This window comes from Camelus bactrianus, chromosome 18 (assembly GCF_048773025.1).
Source record: "Camelus bactrianus isolate YW-2024 breed Bactrian camel chromosome 18, ASM4877302v1, whole genome shotgun sequence".
Taxonomy (NCBI): Eukaryota; Metazoa; Chordata; class Mammalia; order Artiodactyla; family Camelidae; genus Camelus; species Camelus bactrianus.
Window position 1 is genome coordinate 24,280,519 of NC_133556.1, and position 23,881 is coordinate 24,304,399.

The 23,881-nt window shown below is 38.8% G+C and overlaps 1 protein-coding gene across 8 annotated transcripts in view; it reads left to right on the plus strand.

The window, feature by feature from the left end:
- LOC141573916 (ankyrin repeat domain-containing protein 26-like) overlaps positions 1–23,881 on the plus strand; it is a 91,742-nt gene that overhangs the window by 17,699 nt on the left and 50,162 nt on the right. For 4 of the 8 annotated variants that reach the window (XM_074346325.1, XM_074346330.1, XM_074346331.1 and 1 more), the window contains exons 1-4: positions 6,986–7,152; positions 16,572–16,677; positions 21,364–21,478; positions 21,641–21,814. The gene's annotated coding sequence lies outside the window, so the exon portion shown is untranslated. Of the gene's footprint in view, positions 1–3; positions 69–6,982; positions 7,153–16,571; positions 16,678–21,363; positions 21,479–21,640; positions 21,815–23,881 lie in introns of those variants that run through there. The other 4 variants (XM_074346329.1, XM_074346328.1, XM_074346326.1 and 1 more) reach the window with 3 other exon arrangements.

Sequence of the window (23,881 nt, forward strand, 5' to 3'; positions counted from 1 at the left end):
TAGGTAAGAAGATACCACAGTGATATCTGAAATTTGGATATTTTATAAAACATCAAGACCATCAGAAGGTATGTAGAATGATACTAATTTGTAGAAATTAATATTTATATAAAAGACATTAATTTAAGGTAGATATAGAATAAGCTAGTATGGTTATAAATTGCTCTTTAAGCACTACTTTCACTATATCCTCCCAGTTTTATATGTGGTGTTTTCAATGTCATGCAATTGTGTTTTCTTTATTTCCATTAATTCTTTCTTAACCATAAATTAAGTATGTAATACAATTTCTAAATAAATGGAAGTTTTAATATACCTTTTTTGCTATTAACTTCTAATTTGTTTTTGTTGTAAAGAGACTGGGTTATCTGTGATAATTCTCTAAGATTATTTAGATTTACTATAAGGTCAATCACATAATTAGTTTTTGTGCATGTTATTCCATGTACTGTTTAGAGAACAATATTTTCAACTGTTAGATGTAGAATTGTATACTTGTACATTAGCTAAAGTTTATTGATTTTGTTATTAATTTTTCAATGTATTTTTAATTGTTATCTGCTTGACCTATAAATAGCTGAAGAAGTATATTGAAATCTCACACAAGTATGTTAGTCCTTTGAGTATTGTAATGTCCTCTATTTTTGTTTGAACTATTTTGGTTTAATTTTTAGATTCTATACTTTAAAATTATTGGAGCACTTAGACAATTTCAACTTGTTCTCAAAATATTTGTACCATGGTCTCAATGATGCTTTTTTAATCTGAAGTTAATTATTTTGAAAGTAAAACAGCTTTATCTGTATTTCTTCAGCATATATTACAATACTGAGCTAATTGTAAAAACTCAAGATATTTTTGTTGAACGAATTAAGTTTATTCATTGCTTGTATTTAAAAGACTGATTTTTAAGTGATTGTAATCTCTTAATATAAGAGAATCATCTTTCAAGACAACATAAGAATATTGCATAGCATCGAAACACTTGCCCACTGATGAAGAGTCAGGATACCTTATTTCAATCTGATTTTGGACAATGTCAGGCACTATTACTGTCAGACATGGATTTTGACTCCTTGCTTTATTATCAGCTTCTCCCCTAGCCCCTGTAACTAATCTCTTGAATGCTAACTTAGTACCTTTTAAGATACTCTGTTTATGGACCCTGGATTGACATTTTTAAGATTGCCCTCCATGAACTAATTTTGTCCTCTCAGTCCAACTCTACACCCTTGCACTATTTCTTGTCTATTCTACATATACCTGTTTTGCTGGAACTTTAAGCAACATTGACATAGCTCACTATGCCACTTTCATAATCTAGGAACACACCTACTTAGCCCCGGGGACTTATTTAATACACTCTTGAGGTTTTGACATACATTTGAGCTAAAGTCAGATTTTTCAAAATAAGCCCTAATTTTTTAGAAAGAATTACTTCTTCTTCAAGACTGCAGTGTCAGCTCCTGGCCAAGAGTCTCAAGTCTGCTCTACAGATTTTGGACTTGCCAATGACTAACCCTCAACCCCCACAATCATACAAATATATGTATTCAATCAATCTATCTATCTATCTATCTATCTATCTATCTATCTATCTATCTATCTATCTATCTTCCCCTCTGGCTCTGTTTCTCTGGAGAACCCTAACTAATACCCACTTGGAGGGATAAAAAAGAATAAAAAGACTAATAATGTGTTAGCTGGGTCTTATGGCAAAAATAGAGGAAAAAGTGGTATGTTTCCAATTCCTCTTTCTTCCTACTCCTGTCTCTGGCAGGATATAATCATGTTTCAGATATGTATGTATTTCCCTATGTTGGACCACGGCATGGCTATACCCATGTTTAGTTTATTGATAGGTTATTTCAAAGAAAGCCCCTGGGTACAGTTTGGTTTCAAAAGGTGTCATCTAAATAAGTGAAGTATTGTCTGCAGCTACCCCTCCTCAGATTAGGTCTGAGATCTGTGTGTATGCGTACGTGTGTGTGTGCGCGCGCGTGTGTGTGTGTGTTTGTGTGTCTCCTCCCCCCCTGTGCATCAGAATTGGACTATTTCTGACTGAGGCATCTCCAATAAGGCTGTAAATGGCAGACCTGTATCTTACTTTTCAGGGGCTCACTTACTTTCAGGTTGGAGACCAAAACAATTAATTATGTCCCTTAGAAGAATATCTTCCTTTTGAGAAATACTCAACAAACAATAGAACGGTAGGTCAATGACTATACCGTTTCATACTGTAACTGACTAACCAGCCTCTTTTTTTCTTAGGGAGATAATCATACCAATAATCTCAAGAAACTTTTTAAATCACAGGCTAATACTTAGCTTCTTGTACTCGTGCATCTTCCAGTAAACCAAAAATTGTCAACTTCAAGTTATAATTCTGTTTTCTTACTTTAAAGGTTGTAATAATAATACTTCTCAAATTTACTGCTATCCATAGTCATAATATTGTTTTTATAGTGCTTTAAAAGTGTCTTCCTTACGTGAGACATTATGGATTAATCTATATCAATAAAGTGAAATTATATAAACAAGCATAATAATATAGTTGATTACACAAAATAATATTTAACTGAATAATGTTGATGAAGCATGATACAGTTGAGCTGTATTCAGCAAAGGTTAAAAGCAAATAGTCATAATAACAATAAAAAGACAAATTTTAAGACACTCCAAAAATATTTTATAAATAGGGCTTCTACATTAGTAGTAAGTTAATTATTTAAAGCTATGCAAGTGCATTAATTAGGACAGAGAGTGTCAGAACATAAGTTGGTGTCAGAGAGAGTGACTGAAGACGTGTGCGTTGAGTCGCCAAAAGACAACTGGCTAAGACTCAAAGGACTAATTAAAATTTCAGCCCCATATAAAAATGGTACCACAGCAGAACATTAGTCAACCAGAGCAAGACCCTCCACAGACAAACATAAAAGTAAACAAAAAAAATAGAGTGCCCTTGGTCTCGTTGTTCTCATTTAACAAAGAACAAAATGTCCCTTAGAGAAATGTACTGACTAAACATGCCCCAACCCTTGCATAACTCAGTCCTCTTAGTGTTTTAATCTACCAGAACAAGATAAAATAAATACATACATGTGTTTGTGAATGAATATTAATGCTAATGAATATAGTGAAAATTGTAATTCTGTGTGCTTTGCCTAAGCTTTCCTCTCAAAGGTATTGTGCTTGTGGAAATAATTATTCACCAATCTGATTTGAAACGAACATGGCAGATGGTCAACACATGGTTAACATGATAGTGACAGGTTATTTAACTGAGGAAAATGCTGTATTTTCAAATGCTGTGAGACAAATATTTTTGAGAAGAGAATTTGAGAACAAAATGTGTATGTTTAATACACAGAATCATATAAAAACAGGCACAAATGATACCCGCATCTTTGCATTTTACATAGCTTTCATAGTGCACATCATTCAAATGATGAGTACAATTCTTAAAAATAAGCAATCACAAACTTTTTAAGGAAGATTTTGCAAAAGGGCTGAACTATGATATAATTTGGTACTAACAATCCACAAAGGAATTGAACATACTGACACTTAATCAAGTTTAGTAATATTAAAATTAAAAAGGTGACTGGGGGTTTGGAACTAAACGAAAAAAGATATGATTAATGCATTTAGAGGTTTTGATTATAATCAATAATCATATGCTTGGTTGATTGAAGGTTATTTTCAATCAAAATGTTATGGGATGCACAAACTTGCGTGCAGATTTCTAATTTCATGTTCTCTGCTGAACAAATATGACTTCTCTAAGAGTACTACATGTTGTTAAAACAAACTGGGCAAAGACAGAATACAGGTTTGACCTGGTTAAATAGGAGTTATACGTAACGATGATTCAGGTTTAACTTATACTGCAAAAGGAAACACATTGTCATATATCATAGAATCTACAATGTTATCTAGTTTAGGACATATTATTTTAATCATCATTAATAAAGGGAAAAAAGCTTGCAATTAGAATTATAAATTATCACTGATTTTTAATATCCATTATGACTTAATAAAGTTTAAAATGTAAAAAAGTATATATTAGAATTGACAAAATACAGTGTTTGTACCAGAAATAAATTAGTTACAAAGAAACATGAGTGTCACTGGGGCACATGAGCCTCAATTATCTAACTGGGATTTTTTCTTTCCTTTTTTACTTTCTCCAAGTTAACACAACTGTACTTGTGTTAATGATGCCAAAGTTCCTAAGTGTTATGGGTTGAATTATGTTGCCCCCAAAGATGGTGAAGTTCTAACTTCGCAGTACCTGTAAGTGTAAAATTTTCTTGAAATAGCATCTTTGTAGATGATCAAGTTAAGACGAGGTGATTAAAGTAGGCGCTAATCCAATATGACCGTGTCCTTATAAAAAGGGGAAATTTGGACACTTGAAATAGATGCACACAGGGAGAACTCCACATAAAGATGAAGGCAAAGATTGTAGTGCTGCATCTACATGTCAAAGAATGAAAAAGACTGTCAGCAAACCACGAACGCTAGAAAGACATGGATAAATTCTCTCACATAGTTCTTAGTAGTAACCAGCACTGCTGAAACTTTGATTTCAGACTTCTATCCTCCAGAACTGTTAGACAATAAATTGTTTAGCCACCCAGTTTGTGGTGCTTTGCTATGACTGTGTTAGAAAATCAATACATTAGGATAACTTTAGCAAAATGTTTGTGGTGCTATTGTTTGAATAACAAAAAATAATTACAATTTATTTCTTATTATTCTTCAGTCAGGCAAGTAACTTAATCAGAACCCCAATATCGCCAGCATTTTTATATATTGCCTACTATTACTCTCCTCCTGCAAAATGATTATATATTTTAAAAGTTATGAATAAAGGATCTGAGAAATTAATAAAATATTTACTACTACTACTACTAAGCAGGCAAATAAAAAATAAAAATCTAAAATCCTATGTTTCCTAATTGGCTAATATTTATCAGAGTGAAAGTTTCCAGAAATGCCTTATGCTACATACTGAAACAATTTTACTTATTTTAACATGTATATGTCTCTGTGTATGCACACGTGCCTGCATGTGTGTTTGTGTCTGTAGGCGTTTGTGTGTTGAGGAACGTGGAAAGATCTACATTTTCAGATTTCCTTTTTCCACTGTATCATTTTCTTTTGTGTTGCTTTGGTTTGGGTTTTGTTTTCCTTCATGGAGCCTATTCTCCAGATCTTCATTAATTAGCTTTTTCTTAAATCACATGTTAATTCCATTAGAGTTAGATGATTTGTGCATCTTAAAAGAACAGCTGTGCCTTACACATAGTTTTTCTCTCTTTATACACAGAAAGTATAAGGGGAAAAAGACTTTTCCTCTACCCTCTTGGGTTCTACAGGGGAGGACAAATAATTTTCTTTCTACCCTTCTGAGTTTTGGGCTGAGACCACTGTAATAAAGACAGGTTTCCAAGAGAAAGACAAGCAGAAGTTTATTAACATGTACACCTCATGTATATGGGAGATACCCAAGGGAAAATGAGTAATTCAAAGAGAGTAAATTTGTGGAGAAATGACAGGACAGCAGAAAGAAGGTTCAGGCCTCCAGGGGTTGAAATAAAGGCTGTTAAGTAAAGTTTGTTATGCAGATTGCTCTGGTCCCAAAACTCAGAAGGGTAGAAAGAAAATTATTTGTCCTTCCCTGTAGAGCCCAGAGGGATAGAAGAAGTCTTTTTCCCCTTATGGGAAAATGGGGTGTCTAATGGTGTGATTAACTTCTGTCCTTTTTGGTAGAAATGGGAGAAGGAATGGCTGTGAAAATGTATGTCCTGCTTTCAAGCAAATAGGGGAAGGTGGGAGCTTTTCTTGTATCCTCAGCTCAAAAGAATTCTTATGCCCAAATCATACATCTGGGGGTGGCACACTCTCTGCTACACTTCAGTTCAAAAGCTGACTCTATGAAATAAGCAACAAAGCAAATTAACAGGAGACTAGATTCACAAATTTATTGTTTTAAATACTCATACATACACATACACTACACAAGGAGTTTCACAGGAAAAAAAGAAAAGTACTCCCCCAAAAGGGGCGAGATTTGAGAGCTTATATACCACCTTAATAGGGGAAGGGAATAGGGGGATGTGGGAAATCTATGGGAGAATAAAAAGGTTTTTTTGAAAGACAAACGGACCCTTTCTAAAGCCTTTTTATTTGTTTATTTTGCTTTATTTAACTTTGCTGCAGAAGCTTTATTGTTTCCACTTGGGCCGTGGCTTGGGCGGGGCTCCAGGATGGTTAAAGCTGCCTGGTGGCTGCAGGCAGAAAGGCTCAAGCAAGAAGCCCTGACACCAGGGGAACGCAGAGGCGCCCCTCAAAGGCCCCGGAGCTCCTGAGGCTCCAGTGCAGCTCCAGGATGAGCCTTTGGAAGAGATACTCGCCCTGCCCACCCTGGGGTCAGCTGACTGAGAAATTACTCAGATGGTTGCCCACCTTGAGGATGCCCTCCACCGACTCGCCTAGGCGGCCGCGGGAGGGGGCGGGGCCGGGCACCCGCCCCGGGAAGCCGCGGGAGGGGGCGGGGCCGGGCACCCGCCCCGGGAAGCCGCGGGAGGGGGCGGGGCCGGGCACCCGCCCCGGGAAGCCGCGGGAGGGGGCGGGGCCGGGCACCCGCCCCGGGAAGCCGCGGGAGGGGGCGGGGCCGGGCACCCGCCCCGGGAAGCCGCGGGAGGGGGCGGGGCCGGGCACCCGCCCCGGGAAGCCGCGGGAGGGGGCGGGGCCGGGCACCCGCCCCGGGAAGCCGCGGGAGGGGGCGGGGCCGGGCACCCGCCCCGGGAAGCCGCGGGAGGGGGCGGGGCCGGGCACCCGCCCCGGGAAGCCGCGGGAGGGGGCGGGGCCGGGCGGCTCACGCATGGCTGTTGGGGAGGAGGAGGGGGCGGGGCCGGGGCCGGGCGGCTCCCTTAGAGCCGCTGTGTGGGGGCGGGGCCGGGCGGCTCCGGAAGGGCCTTGGGGGCTTCCGCGGCGTCCAAGGTTGTCGTCCGTTTGTCGTGGGACGGCTACCGTAACGTACTTTCTGGAAGAAGGCAGGCCGCCTCGCTGCGCTGGCGTTTTCACCCTGAGACTCAGCCAGCTCCCCTGGGTCGGGTCACGGTGGAGACAGAGCCGGGCGAGGTGAGTGCGGGGGACCCACGGGCGCCCGTGACCAGCCGGGTGGGCGGCCTCCGCGCGCGGGGTCGTCCCGCCGAGGCCGGGAGCTCAGGGCCGCTTGGCACGAAAGAGCTGGCTGTCTGGTGCCGGAGACAGAGAAGGGCCCAGAAGGCTGTCCTCGAGGTGGTGACTGGAAAGGAGGTAGGAGGCTGGAAAGAGGGGCGTCCCCGGTGAGACACGCCCCAACACAGCGGGACCCTCAGGCGCTCTCAGGTGCTCATTCCCTGAGATAAATTTATCAAATTGAGGGTGAAGACATAGCACAACGTTACAATATATTTACCATTGTTTCGTCACTGAAACGTAGCACGTTCTTTATAAGCGCTATTGATGATGGAACATGTCTCTTTTCATGAAATATATGTATATATAATTTCAACAAATAATTACAAAATCCTAAAATGTAGCTAGCTGCCACACAAGACAGCAAAAGGATGGCACAGTCCATAAAAACTAAAGACGAAAAAAATTTAAAATACAACTGGAAATTTTAAATTTATGTTCAGTATCTCAATATTTGAGGACATTTATGAGAGTAGAAGACAGTGATTGGTTATTGGAACTATAATTTGTAGCCTTGATAGAACTGACAGAGTATTTAAAAATATCAAATCTTTGCTGAATCTTTTATTTTCTATTATTTTTGAAGCTCTCTCTCCGGGCACTGATACCGAAGGATAAAGAAACAGTTCAAATGACAGCCACTTCACAAGGCTTTGTAAAACTCGTGAAAAATACATTTCAAAAGAAAAAAAAAACTCAAGTTATCCCGGAAGTAAATGCTAGTGGGTTCTGTTAATTATTTTTGTTTCCTCATCTGAGAAGTTTGGGAAGGGAGCGTGAATTGAAATGGGTTGCTAGTTTTGGTTATAATTCAAGGGGCTTTATAATAAAAATTAAATGGGATTAGAATTTTTAAATATAACCGAAAAGGCTCTAAAGCAAATGTTTGTGTTACTAAAATAGAATCTTAAAAATGATTACTAGTAACTACTTCTGATATTCAGAATTCAAATACTTTTTTCCCTTGTATCCTCCCATCTTTCTAACCTGAAATGAATAAAGTATTTTGAGATTTTATGCATGTATGTTAAATATATTCATATACAACTTTGGTATTTGATCAGTAAAATTTTTAGAATGTCACCATATGTATCACATAGAAACATACAAATTTTTGATTGAATGTATTTTCTACTAGAAGTTAATGAAAGCTTTAAGATTCTCATTCCCAGGGCTGTAATAAAGCAGGAAATGTAGTCCCACAGTATTAAAAAAGGACATCAACTTGATTAATTCGTTTTATAAAATGAAAGTATCTGAGATTACATATCTTTTGAGTTGAATTTTTATTTCAACTCCTGTTGTGTATTTTTATTTATTAAATAGCCTTAACTCTCAGGCTCTTTGGTTTGTAATCTTGTTTAATGATCTTACAACTATGTCTTTATTAATTACTGTTTGAAAGTCTAAAATGAGTGAAAAAGGAACCAATTATTCTATTTTCAATGGTAACCTATTATATGTATGTGTTTGTGTGTGTGTGTGTATAGCAAATGCCTAGTAGATTAGAATTTAAACTCATCCTAACTATTGATGAAAGTTGTGTTCCATTCCTTGTAATGTTGGCTTTGTTTGGTGTGAAAAGTACTAAGACAGCAGATTCTCAAGCTGTAACATACCAGCAAGAGAGAACAACCTTTGAAATAGTTTTCAGAAGCCAGAAAGAACACCTACATAACCTTGCACCGTGTACCTGGCTTGCATATCAAGCACTGAGTGAAGATTTGATTCCTGCTGTTTCAGTTGTCCTACAGTAACAGCCCCTGCCTGCAGTAATAGCCCTTGCCACTGTTAATATAAAAAAGACTTCCAAAATGCATCTCTCTGAGCTATATAGTCTCACAACAGAAATAACTTTTTAAAAGTTAGAGTAGATGTTCTTTCTCATGGTGGTTTTCTAAGACCAGATTATATACCTTTGTGGTTTAAATTAATGAGTTTCAGAGTACTTTGTATTTTGGGAAGTGACAATATTTTACAAGTGCCCACCATGTGGAACAAGGTGATCAAAATGAATTAAGATGGTTGGGTGTTAGAAAAATCATGGTAGTATTTTCTCACTTTTTTCTAGTTTTATCCAGATATAATTGGTATATAACACTATAAATTTAAGGTGCATAGCAGAATGATTTGATATATGTATATATTGCTGGATGATTACCACAGTTCGTTTTGTTACCATCCATCACCTCACATAGTTACAGATTTTTTTCTTGTGATGAGAACTTTAAGATACGCTCTCCTAGCAAATTTCAAATATACAACACAGTATTAACAGCATCCTCCAAACATTTCAACTTGTTTTAATGTGAAATATAACTCATGTGTAACCATGAGATATGTAGATAAATATGGATACAGACGTAGTTCTAGATAGAAATACAGATATAGAATCAAGGTTTCTTTTAGAATTCAGAAGCCTCTCCATATATTCTAAGAATAGCAAACGTCAGAGTAGCCCGCAGAACGAAGACAGATGTTCTCGACAAATCTGTAGAAAGTTGCTGCAATTTATAAGAATATGTAGGCAGTCCTCACAAACTTCCTTGTTTTGGCCACAAAAGTGAGCAGTTTTCTAGGTAGCCAGCTCTGCCATTCATATCTGTAACTGCCTCAGGAACCCCTTCTTCCCTCCTGAGAGACACGTTTTGTGATGCCACTTCTCACTGACAAAATTTAGAAGAGAATAAAGTGATGGTGAACTGCCCAGAGACTATCCAGGACAGACACACATACACAAAATACTGCAAAATAGAAACTGCTGAGCAGTAAATTAAAAAGCAGTCAGCAGTGTATCACTCAGATAAAAAATAAGTTGCAGTTGCATTTCCAGCATCCATGAAGATCCTCTCATGATCCCTCGTAACTATTCTCTTCCCAACCAAGAGGTAATCATAAGGAAGAGTTATATAGTAATCGCTTCCTTAACATTCCTTTATTGTTTTGCCGATAGAAGAATTCTTAAATACGATAGTTTAAATTATCAAATTTGATCATTATATAAATGGAGTCTTAAAGTATATGTTAATATCTTGCTTTCATGTACTTTTTTTATTTAAACATTTTTTATTGAGTTACAGTCATTTTACAATGTTGTGTCAAATTCCAGTGTAGAATTTGAATATACATGAACATACATACATTCATTGTCACATTCTCTTTCACTGTGAGCCACCACATGATTGTGTATATATTTCCCTGTGCTACACAGTACAATCTTATTTATCAGTTCTACATTTTGAAATCTGTCTGTCCCTTCCCACCCCCCGCCCCCCTGGCAACCACAAGTTTGTATTCTATGTCTATGAGTCTGTTTCTGTTTTGTATTTATGTTTGTTTGTTTTATTTTTAGATTCCGCGTATGAGTGATCTCATATGGTATTTTTCTTTGTCTTTCTGGCTTACTTCACTCAGAATGACATTCTCCAGGAACATCCATGTTGCTGCAAATGGCGTTAAGTTGTTTTTTTTGTTTTTTTTTTGTTTTTTTTTTTTTTTATGGCTGAATAGCATTCCATTGTATAAATATACCACATCTTCTTTATCGAGTCATCTGTTGATGGACATTTAGGCTGTTTCCATGTCTTGGCTATGCTTTCATTTACTAAATAATGCTTTTGTGAAATTCATTCATGTTGCTTTATATAACAGGTATCTGTTCATTTTTTTCCTAATTTCATTGTGTGATAAAACACATTTACCAACTTGACCACTTTTAACTGTTCAATTCTTCAGATAAGCTCTCTGCTCCTTTTTCTCTCTTCGTCTTCCCTTTTTGGGTTTCCCATACTATGTATATTGTTCCATTTGATAGTGTCCCATAAATCCCTTAGGCTCTTTTCATTTTTCTTTATTATTATTTTTTGCTCCTCTGAGTTGATAATTTCAAACGATCTATCTCCAAATCCACTATTTTCTCTTCTATTTGATGAAGTCTGCTGTTGAACACCTTTAATACATTTTTCAATTCGTTTATTGTATTTTACAGCTCCAGAGTTTTTCTCTTATTATTTGCATCTCTTTAAGATATTCTCATTTTGTTCATAAATCATTTCCTAATTTTGCTTATTTGTCTACATTTTTCTTTTGGTTTTTGAGTAAACTTAAGGCGGTGTTTTCAAGTCTTTGTCTAGTTGGTTAGAAGTCTGAATTGCTCTAGGGTTAGTTTCTGGATATTTATTTTGTTCCTTTGAATGGGCTGTTTCCCTGTTTCTTTATGTACCTGTGATTTTTACTGAGATTTGGGAATTTGGAAAAGCAGCCATTTCTCCAGTTTTTATGGAATAGCTCTGTGTAGAGGAAGACCTTCACTGATCAGCTCAGTTCAAAGGCTCCAGGTCCTTTCATATCTTTTCCAGGAATGATGCATCTTCTCTGGGCCTTTGCTTTTTTTTTTTTTTTTTTTTTTAAAGTTCCCCATCTATACAGCTGCTTTTAAGGGTCTCATCCCTGATTTCTCCCGGTCATCTTAGATTTCTATTTTATTTCTCTGCCCATAAGCTCATGCCCCAAGGTTCCAGTGGGACTGCAGACTACATGTATCTCCAGCATGTCACAGTACCCTCCACTGCTTTCAGCAGCCTCCAGTCTGATATCTAAACTCTGCCACCACTCTCATCACTGTTCTTGGTCAAGCAAGACAGAAATAACCCCCTCAACCAACCCCTAGAATGTGGCAAGAAGGTTTCATCCTTGTCTTTCTGTCCAAGGTAGGAGCTGAGAATTGAGCTGTTCCCTCCAGATCGCACAGAGATGTAACATGAAGGAGGTGGGGCAAGGGTGAGCAGAATGCCACAAATTTCCTGCCGGTTTGAATGCAGCTGCTTCTTTGTGGGGTGTTCCTAACCATTTTCTAGAGCTCTCAGAAAGCTGTTTTGGGCCATAAATTGTTATTTGTTCAGTGCCATTTGGCTGACCTTGGATCTGTACTGTTTTTGTTCAAATATATTTAAAATATGTTTTTACAATTGTTCTTATATATCTGATAATTTTATATCTTGTCTTAAATGGAACTTTTCAAAGGTTCTTTTATCCTGCTTATTCCTTCATTTAGAAATGCAGCTTTTATCCTAATTTTCACTTTAATTTTGCTAAACTTATTAATTGCAATAATTTTTGTACAGAGTTTTTGAAGGGGTATTTCTACCTTCAAACTGAGAACATCTCTAAGTAGTAAAGTTTTTTTTCTCCCTTTTTATTCCTTACACATTCTTTCTTGTATCTTTTATGCTATACAGATTGTGACTACTTTTAAATTTTTAATGAGAAATAGTTATATGGATCCTTGAATGGTATATCATCTCAAAGATAAAGCTTTCAACATTTTACCATAAAGTATGATGCTTGCTCTAAGTTTTTTTATATTTAACACTAATTATATAAGCAAAATCCTCTATATTTCCCTTTTTGGTATAACATGAAAGGTGTTCAATTTTAAAAATAACTTACATGTATCTCTGAGGAATGTGTTTCTTCTTTATCCTAATACTATAGTAAATTACCTTTCATTTCTTGAATATGTCAACTTGGTTTTGAGGTATTATACCTTTAGTACATTTAAAATTTTATTTTACACTTAAAACTAGCTTATTACTTTCCTTTCTTACAAAGTTAATGTCAGGATTTTGTATCAAGATTCTGTTTGACCTCATAAAACAAGTAGTTTCTCACTTATGTACTGTACCCTGTAAGTCTGATGCATTTTATGCCTTAGTTCAGAATGTGTTATTGGAATAACTTCCTTAAACTTTGCAGTTTTGGTCAAGAATTCTCTGTGCCTTTTTCTCTGAGCCAAAGCAGGGTCATATTCAAGGCATCCCACGACATCCACGATACACTCGTCAGAGAACATTACCGCAGAGTTGCTTTACTTAGGAGTAGGATTCCTCTAGTAATTTAATACAAATGGTGTAAGCCTTCAGTGTTTTCTAGGTTCTCACAAGCTTGGAACAGTAGTTGTTTAATATAGCCTTCATTTTCCAAGGCCAGATCCAGCTTTTCCCTATGGATATGTGAGGAGAGAACTGAGGTCACTAAGTCAGCAATCTCTTCAAGTTTATTTGAGTTCACATGTGGGCAGGTCAATCAGATGACTTGTTTCAGGCATTTCTTCAAATCATTCTTCTGGTTCATCAGTGAGGTCCTGTGTGGCTTCACTGGTTGATTCTTACCTTGAACCTGACAAATTTTTTTCCGAGATCTCATCACAGCCCGCTTTTTCCTGAAAACTTATTGCCAGATCATAGTTTTCAGCTTCTGACCAAACAGTTAATGGATCCTGTTGTCTCTGATGTGCAGTGTTTGGATTTATCTTTGATTCCAAAAGCAGTGATCCATTGGACTCTGCCGGGTCCAGCAGCGACATCCCCTTGAGCTCCTCCACGGAAGTGGAGGAGACGTGCCCGGGGCCTGGGTCTTCGCACTGCCGATCGTCGTCAGGGTGTGGACCTCCGCTCTCCGCGCGTGTGCGACGTGGCGGCTGCTGTGCCCGCGGCTGCAGCCGCCGCCTCCCCGCTCAGCCTGGAGAGACGGTAGCGGCGGCCGCTCCGGAGACGCCCGAGATCACCGTGGCTCCCAAGGCTCAGCCGCGGGAAGGGGCAACGGGAACCAACCGAGACCTTTCAGCCCGACGTCCCGGTCACCCCTCGCTTCGCACCTGCACACGCCCACCCTCCCCGCCCTTTGCCCCCGGAGCTCGCTCTGTTGCCGCCGCCGCCGCCGCCGCCGCCGCCGCCGCCGCCGCCGCCGCCGCCGCCGCCGCCGCCGCCGCCGCCAGTCCGTTGTCTTGTGACCCGACCCCTGTCTCCTCCTTTCTCCTTTCCTCTCGTGTTCCCGTTGAATAAAAAGATACCGCAGCTTCATTACACATACTACCTTTCAATACGTGTATGCACTATAATTATTTTCACAAATATTCTGATTCCTTTTACCCCACCTTCTAAATCAGAGAATGTTTTAAAAGTGAAAAAATAATAGAATACATGTCTTTTAAATTCTACCCTTAACCATTTCATGTGGTAACTACAGTTTTAAAAACAGATGTTTTGATATGAGTCATACTCATTTTGGCTTTGTTTCCAAATAATCACATTAAAATTTTTTTCACAGATATATTCGTAAGTGAATAATGTATGCTTTGTAGGAAATATAGTAAGTTTGAATCCACTTATCTCACTATGCTGAAGAATTTATTATTCAGTATCAATTTAATTAAAACTCACAATGTTGATTTAAGTCACAAAGTAGGGATTTAAATTAGATGCTGTCATAAATTGCAAGATAATTTCCCTTCAGTCAACATTTGCTGTTTTTAAATCACTTTTTCATTTCATAAATGGAGATATTTATCACAAATACCTTTTAATAAGTAATTCTCTGCAAATAGAATACACACATATATATATCTGTATTTGTATCTGTATCTATATGTATCTGTAGTTAGATATTACTCCTGCAAAGTGACATCCCACTACCAAGAAAAAAGACCTCAAAAATATTTTTTATAGTCAAAAAGAATATACTCTCTCATATCTGTTAAACTCAATATGTGTCTTGCCATTTTAATAGGAAAATAAGATAATTAAAATAATCTCATTTTGTGAGTTCCTTTTCTATTCCCTTGGCAATGAGACCAAAATAGTTAAAATGTGTTTTTTGGAGGAAAGACTATAAATATTATTTTAAATGAAATCTCAATATTTTAAGTACATCCAGGACTGTTCTAGTTGAGGAGATTAGTTCATCATAGTTGTACATGTTCATTTTCCTACACAATTTTTTAAAGACATCTGATTAGAATTTACTCAGCATAAATTACTTGTTCTCATTACTTGCTACTTTTGGTGGCTGACGTATCTCAGTAAATCAACAGTTATGTAGCTTTAAAAATTCTAATGTTCTGATTGCATGTAAATGATTAATATATTCTGATTTATCTACAATATTTAGATTAAAATATCTTGATTAGATACTTCTTATTAAAATAATACCAGGACTGTTAATAAGAATGCTTAAGTAAATGCACTTGGAGAGCATGCTCACTGATGTTTAAAAAGGATGTTTCCTAATATAAATGCAAATAGCAGACAGTTTTAAATGCCTTTGTGAAAAGCAATATTAATAATCTGAGATTTAATTTTTTACTTGTTATCTTTTATGATCATACTTTTGAGAATACAGAATTAATTTGAGAAAGCAAGAGGCAATACAAGTGTAAAGTGTGAGTTGTTTTACTGTTTTTAGTTTTATCTAAAAAATATATTGTTTTAGTCTTTACATTTTATTACGTATTAACCAAACATCTTGGAAAATCAGGAGAGGATAAAAATCCTTATATAATATTTTTGTGGTAGTATGAAATATTACCTGACCAAATGTGAATTATGTATTAGAATTTATTTTTAATAATTCTAGCTTTTAAACCTTTGTTTAGCTTACAAACAATTCATTTTAACCTCCCAGTCAAGACTTTTCCCTAGAAGTAATGCTGGAAATAATCAAGACATACAAGCTTAGGTTTGTTTTCAGAGATGTCCTTCAGAGTGTTATTTATGAGAATGAAGATTCTAGAGGAAAAAAACTAATAGTCAATAACATAGAAATGTTTTACTTAAGTGTTGCATATATGAATCACATACCAAGTAAGAATCAAATTTTGGTTAATAGTGGTAAGTGAAATGTTAATGACACAAGTCAGATGAAGTTCAGAAGTACAGGCCTATATATAAGCCTGCTTATTCTTAGTTACATGAGTATAAATCTCTGTCCATAAGCATAAGCAAACGTACACACACACATGTATGTATACATACACACACGTACACGTTGATGAAAATAAATCTTGGAAAGAATTATGCAAATTATTAATAGAATTAAGGTTGTTTTTCAAATTAAATATAACGTCCAAACATAGTAAATACTCATAGCCATTGAGTTCTACAGTGCTCATAAAGTTATCCCATCCTCCCTACACTTGCAGCTCAGTTTACCGATACTGGCAAAGTATACATCAAAAATGTTCACCGTTTTAAATTCAGGTAATACACAGTAATAGTATTAACCTATAAATTGAGGTTAAAGAAACATTGTTAAATATTAAAATATAGTAAGACTTATGTGGTAGAATGTTTTAATTTGAATGTATTTATTGCTTGGATTCAGTGGGAAAAAATTATAGGGCTAACCCATCAGAAATTAATTGATGAATAAATTCACAGAAGAGTACTTATAAAGAATAGATGAACTGAGGTACAAATGAAAGTTTTGGCCTTGGTGGGGAGAAATGATTCTAAGAATAGACTTTGTGACTTTTGTGCTTGAAGGTATACATTGGACTAGAGGATAGAATGCATAGCTTCTCTTCAACGTATAATGAAGCGCTGTGGAAAAGTGTGGACTTCCTGAATTATGCAGACGGTGTCACATAAGGTAAATAAAAAAAAATACATGCTTATACTTAAGTATTTGTAATAGATAAAGATTTCATATATCTACATATTATACATTTTATACTTTTCCAGTTTGCATCTTATTTTCAGTTCGTATCTTATTTTGTTATTTGCTTGATCCAAACTAAGGTATCTGAAACTGTGGATATATATAAATTAGTATCATATTTGAACATAACATTATTAGCAAAAGAGTAGAGGAAGTCATAGGAATAGTTTTGTGAAGAAGATTGAAGATTACAGGAGATTATTTTCTATTTCCACTAATTCTTTCTTTTAAAGGTACACACACACACACAAGACTGAATACATAAAATGTGCTGAGAAAATTCCTAAACTGGTATCAAAAAGAAAGTTTTCCACAAACACACTACTCCTGTATCTCAATCCTTCACTTTGATGACTTTATGCTCATTTAGTCATCTCTTTTTTTAACAGTCACTTTTAGTAAACATTTGCTTGTTTTTGAGAAACTGTCTTGAGGGAGCTCAGCTGTTGGATTTAGAAGAAAATCAAAGCTTCTGTTATAAATATGTTCTCAGAATACAAGTACTATAATACTAGTATATTACAAAGTATTCTATTCAAAGAAAACTGTGTTTAAGATTTAAAGGAAAGTATGATGACAGTGATTCAAAAAATTAATGATAACAGCAAGAGGTAAAAATTACATTAAGAGAAAACAAATGAAGATTTTAAAATTGAAACATTCAATAACTAAAATTAAAAACTCACTGTTGGGACTCAACAACACATTAGAGGTGGCAGAAGGAACAATTAGTAAAGTTGAAAACAGGTCAAAAGAGATTATCCAGTCTGACAGACAGCAAAAAATTAAGATAGTTTCTCGTAGAACTGTGGTACACCAGTAAGCATGGCAACACACACAAACCTGGCAGACCAGAAGAGAGAGAGAAATACAAAAAAAAATTAGAAGACATAATGCCTGAAAACTTTTTAAATTCAAAGAAAACGTTAATCTGCACACCTAAGTTCAACAAACATTACAGAGAACAAACATAAGAGATTCACAACTAGACAGCACAGACAGTTGAAAGACAAGGAGAAAATCTTAAAAGCAACGAGCAAAAGAATTCATTCTGTGCAGCAAACCATGAGATTAGCAACTGACTCCTTATCAGACACGTTACAGAACTCCTTTAAGGCCTCATATTAGTAAATAGTAAAGCAAGTGTACGTATTTTGTGGCCTTCATTTAGGATAGATAAATACCACTTTTCTGGTGTTCAGTCAACACCCAAAATGCCTTACTTTATTGGTCTTTGGAACCAAGTGTATGTAAGAAGTCTGGCTTGCCTGGATCTGGATGTGAGCCAAAGCTTGAAGAAATACAGACAAGGGTTAAGTGAGAATACCAAGGTTGGTAACCTGAAGAAAATCATACACACAATTTGGCTGAAAATGTAGCTGGTGAGCCAGAGTACCAGAGCATGGAAGAAATAGGCAGGCAGAAACCTAGTTCAGTGATCAGATGAATGCAGATCGCCTGGAAAGACTTGGGAGTAGCATAAATGGCCCATGAATAGATATTTTTTCACTAAAGCATGATGCACAGCACAGCATGTACATAAGCTGACTCGTTTCAGTTATCAGAGCTGTAGTGACAACACAAGGACCTACTCCTTTAACAGTAAATAAAGGGGAATCTACCTACAAGACTGGAGTATCAGCACAATGTGCAGAAGAATAGGAGGGCAAAATACATATAATTTTCAAAAGACTGGGATGTGCTACAGTGTTATTAAATATCATGGAAAAGCTAAGAAGTGTGAACTATCTTTACAGGGTCACTATCAAGAAAGCGGTCAAAGTACTAGGAAAATAATCCATAATTTAAAGAGAAAGTTTTGAGAATTTTGAGAGTAGTGAGCAAATGTATACCAAGAGTAGGGCAGGAACATGAGAGGGCAGGCCCAGGAGAGGGCAGGTACAGGAGAGGGCCGGCCCAGGAGAGGGCTGGCCCAGGAGAAGTCCTATTAGACTTCCAAGAGATGACGTTGAGGGGCAGTGGGTATTTGAGTCTGGAATACAGGAGGGAGGTCTGGATTGGAAATGGCAGTTTGGAAGTTAGCAACTTGTAGAGAATACATAAAGCCCTAAGGCTGTTGGGGGCGGCAGCAGAAAGTAGTAGAGGCCAGAAGACTGAGCCTCAGGGGTGCTGTGTGCCAGCACTCAGGGGCTGGGACTGAGAAGACCGGCCAGGGCCGTGGGAGGAAACCAGAGCAGCCTGAGACCCGGGAAGCCCCGTGAGGAAAGGGCTTGAGGAAGTTGGGGAGAGCAGCGGTGGGGAGAGCAGCGGTGGGAAGTGTGGCTGCCGGGCCGTGCGAGGAGAGGACAGAGCTCCCCGTGCAGTCAGCCCCTGGTGGGTGGTGGGTGACCCTGTCGTGAGCAGTTGCAGTGAGTGGACACGCTTGCTTGGTTGGAAAATGAGAGAAATCAGAGGAAGCGAATGGGAACAGCTCCTTTGCAGGGGCAGGAGGCGTGTGTGCCGGAGAGCAGAGAGATGGGGCCGCAGCTGGAGGGTGAACGCATCATTGTTTCTGAAGATGAGGGAAATAACAGTGTATGCTAATAGAAAAGATAGGTTAAAAGGGTAAATTAGTAACACCACATTCACTTAGGTCAGGGGAGTTGCAGGTGAGGGCAGGTGTGGGCACAGAAATGCCCCTGAGAGAGTCAGCTTCAAAACACTTGCCAGGTCCAGTCCACTCAAAACCAGCTCCCAGGAGTGTCAGCCACTTAGGAACTCTACCGCCCCCTGCAGTTTTGATCCTGGCAGGGCCAGAAGCCATAATTAGCCAGCTGAGGGAGGAAGGATGGAGTTAGGCAGGAAGAGGAGGCCTGCCCTGCCTTCCACCCCTCCTGCAAGTGGTCAGCCAGCAGCATGGCCTCGCTGAGTAACTGACGTGGTGTTTCCATAGTTACGTGATTAAAAAGTTCTCAAATGTTATACCATGCTCCCAAATAAACCTTGGATTGATTCAAGATTTAATTGGTGGAAATAAAAGCAAAAAATAAAATAAAGTGAAGAAAGCGTGTAAACATAAGGCTGAGCCACAGAGCAGGGTCAGCAGGCATGCGGAAACACGTTTTCATTTCGTCTGGAGAGGTGTATTGGTTTCTGAAGTTTGTACTTAATGATACATATTGCCACAGTGTCTGAAACCATGAAAACAGCTTTCTGCTGTTTGCATCTGCTAAATTCCCTGGAGACTGGCTGGGGCCCAGAGGGATGGGGAAAGGAATAAACTGAGGGATAAGGAGATTTAGAGATTTTTGGTGGGGAGCTCTCTGGGGGACTAGGCCTTCAGCATCCTGTGGTTCCACCCCACTCTAACCACAGTTGCATACAAACATGCCTTTCTCAGGGGCAAGCCTCACTTCTGGAAATGTCCCAAAACACTCAGCCACCTAGCACCAACATTTGAAGGGAATCCAAAGTGGCCCACAGGCAACTGCAGAGATTTGAAATGCGTTAGGCTCCCACATGCACACTGGGCACACTGGGCCTCCGGGCCTCTGTGCGCACTCACGGGGACACTGGCTCTGGAGGGACAGTTGAGGGACAGTTGAGGGTCAGTGCTGTTGCTAGGCTACGACTGTTCCGGACTAAACATTCCAAGCCGTTGAGCTTTGCAGCCAAGGTGTGGCAGCGAGACCTCTGTGGCTTTTCTGTAGCGCCAGCGCTGAGATCGGGAGGCGGCAAGAGGCCAGGAGGGAAGTGAGCGGTGTTGGAAGGCGATAAGCCAGATGAAGAAGAGACTCGCTAACTTAGTGAGCTGGGTGGGCTTCAGCACCCATCAGAGAGCACGCAGGGATCGTGAGAAGCCCGTGCCTGGGTATCATGTCGATGTGAGAGAGCTGAAGAAGTTCCACAGAGCCGCATATTTAGGTGACAGGTGTACAGTGGAGGAGCTGCTGACATATAAGAGAAATGTCGTAGACAGCAGAGACAGGAAGAACAGGTAACAGCGGCGGGGCGGGGCGGGGTGGGGCGGGCCTGGGAGGAGCTGCCAACTATGGTTGTAAGACATGAATTTTAAATTGCCTTCCCATGTCAGAGATGTTGAAGTGTGAGACAATGAGCATGTTAGAATCATTGAAGTACAGTGTTCTTTCTCATCCTTGCAGCAGTAAAGTAGATATACGATCATTTTACTTAATTGAAATGTTGTCTTTGTAAAATAGTAACGGTAACAGTTATAATATTACCTAACAATTATTGAGCTATTATTTTGTGCAAGGAACTGCCAGACATTTTGTATAGCTTTTCATTTAAGCATCACAGTGGGGTCCTGTAAGATAGCTACTACTTCATGCCCATTTTGTTGATGAGGAAATTGAGGCACAGACAGGCTAAGTGAGAGCTAATAAGTGACAGTGTTAAAGTAGAAGTGAGACCCAAGTTGAGCTGAATCTCAACGGCATGCCCTTTCTATTCAAACAGGTAGTTCTTCCATTAATGTGGTGAGTAGTAAGAGCTAATAAATATTGTTCTTTCCCCATAGAAAGAACTAAGATAAGACTAAATGTTAGTTTTAAAGGGGTATGAATAGCATGCTGTTGAATGTTTACAATTACATGAGTAACTGTATCTTCGAAGTAGTACGCTCTAATTTCCTAAAGAGTCCTCTCATGTTCGCAGGACTGCCCTACACTTAGCCTGCGCCAGCGGCCAGTCACCAGTGGTGGATCTCCTTACACAGTGGTGGTGTGATCTGAATGCTCGTGACAAGGAAGGCAAGACAGCTCTCATCAAGGTGTGTAGCAGCCAACCGTGTCCACGTGAGATGGATTTGATTTAATTACTTAGAATAAAAATGAATTTATCTGTTTTAAATATAACGAATTGCTGGGACTTGAGGAATGTTAACTTGGAATGCCTAGCACTTACAGTCTGTTTCTTGGTGTGATACCAACAGGCTGTACAATGCCGGAAAGAAGTGTGTGTCACTATCCTGCTGAAACGGGGTGCTGACCCAAATCTTGCGGACGACTGTCAGAACACTGCTCTGCATTACGCCGTCTTGGCTGGAAATACATCAATTGCAGCAGAGCTGCTCCGCTATGATGCAAATATTGAGGCGATAAACAAGGTATAGCTCAACTGACTTTATTTACAAGATATTTGAAATACAGGGTCTTTTCTAGCTACAGGTGTTTTATTTATAGTAATATGTATACTGAATACAATACATCAGGCCCTGTTACCATGGAACCAACTCCAAAGCCAAGGCCAGAGGCTAGAGGTAGTGCCCGCAGAAAGGGCAGAGCTCTGTCTCCCAGCCACACTTGTACCCCAGAAGGAACAGCTTCCCATTAGGAAGTGCCTGGGAGTGGGTGGTAGGCTCAGAGCCTACAGAAGATGAAGGCTTGCGGGGAGTGAAGTGATGGCAAGGGCAGGCTGCCTGCCTGGGGATGGGTGGGAGGAGGAAGGAACCCAGTACCCAGCAGGGGGAGCTGGGTGACTGCACCTGGGCAGGGGAGGCAGCAAGCCACAGGCCCTGAGCACCCCAGGATCCCAGGTTCTAGAACCTGGGCAAGTGAGGTCAGGTCATGTTTGACAGCCAGCAGGGGCATTCATTTGTGCTGGTGGCCACATGGCCCTCCGTGTACACCTTCACCTTGGGGTCTTCCATGCTCAGCCTGGTGTAGCTCCCCTGCGGGGCTGTGGCTGTAGGTGGGGAGCAAGTGATGGCGAAACTGGTCCTCCTGCTTTTTCTCCTGGCTCTCCCCTGAAGATTTTGATTGAATAAATGTACTCAGGTCTAGACGCAGGTATTTCAAAATACTTCCCCGAGATTCTGATACAACCCTTGGTTAAGAACTATTGAATGGATACGTGTAATGCATGTAAATTCACAGATCTCAAAAATAAGACATCTCTGGAAGAGCGGGGGTTTGATAGATGCTGCTTCTTTCAGTGCTCTCCTTTGCAGCCATGTTAGCCTGACTTTTACCCGTCTCTTCCTTTGTGACTGAGGAGTTTATTGGCAATATTACTGGCAGTATCTATTGCCTTGAAGAATAGCTCCTTTTCCTTTCTAACCACTGATCATTCAGTGGCACTCAGACAGTCTTAGAAACTTGCTTGTGGTGAGTGATTCAATAAGTAGAGTCGGATCCTTTAAAGATTTTGCACCTTTTGTTCCCATCCAGGTCATTAGGTCAGCAGGGTTTTTCTGATTGCAGTAATAGGAAATCATGAGCCTTCTTTTGGTTAAAGCTGTGTGACGGACTCTTGCAACCTATCTGTTAGATTCACTGAGCCCTAGCATAATCAACATGACAGTTTTTTTTAAATTAAAGTCTAATTGACTTACAGTGTTGTGATAGTTTCTGGTGTACAGCAAAGTGATTCAGTTATACATATATATATATTCTTATTCAGTTATATATACATTCTTAGTTACATATATATTCTCATTCATTGTATATACTTATTCAGTTATATATATTCTTACTCAGTTATATATATTCTTATTCAGTTATATATACATTCTTAGATAGATATATATGTACACACACACACACACACATTCTTTTCCATTATGGTTTATTACAGGATATTGAGTATAGTTCCCTGTAGTATATACAGTAGGACCTTGTTGTTGATTTATTTTATATGTAGTAATTTGTATCTGCTAGTCCAAAACTGCTAATTTATTCCTCTCCCACCCCCTTTCCCCTTTGGTAACCATCAGTTTGTTTTCTATGTCTGTGAGTCTATTTCTGTTTTGTAAATAAGTTCATTTGTATCGTATTTTAGAATCCACATATTAAGTGATATCCTATGGGATTTCTCTTTCACTTTCTGACTTACCTCACTCAGTATGATAATGTCTAGGTCCTTCCATGTTGCTGCAAATGGCATTCTTTCATTCTTTTTTATGGCTGAGTTGTATTGCATTATATATAAGTATACCGTGCAAGATGGTAGTTTTAAACATCAAGACCCATGACATTAGTAACAAATTGGAATTTTTCTAATAATTTAGTTTCAGCCATCTCATGAATTAATTATCCATTTGATTAACAATTGGGGAGAATTAGATACAGGTAGGTTGTAGTTGTAGTAGGCATTGGAAAAATTCTTGAAGCAGGTATTATGAGCCTTTCTAAAACTGTATTTATCTTACAATATTTTTTTTAATTGAGGTATA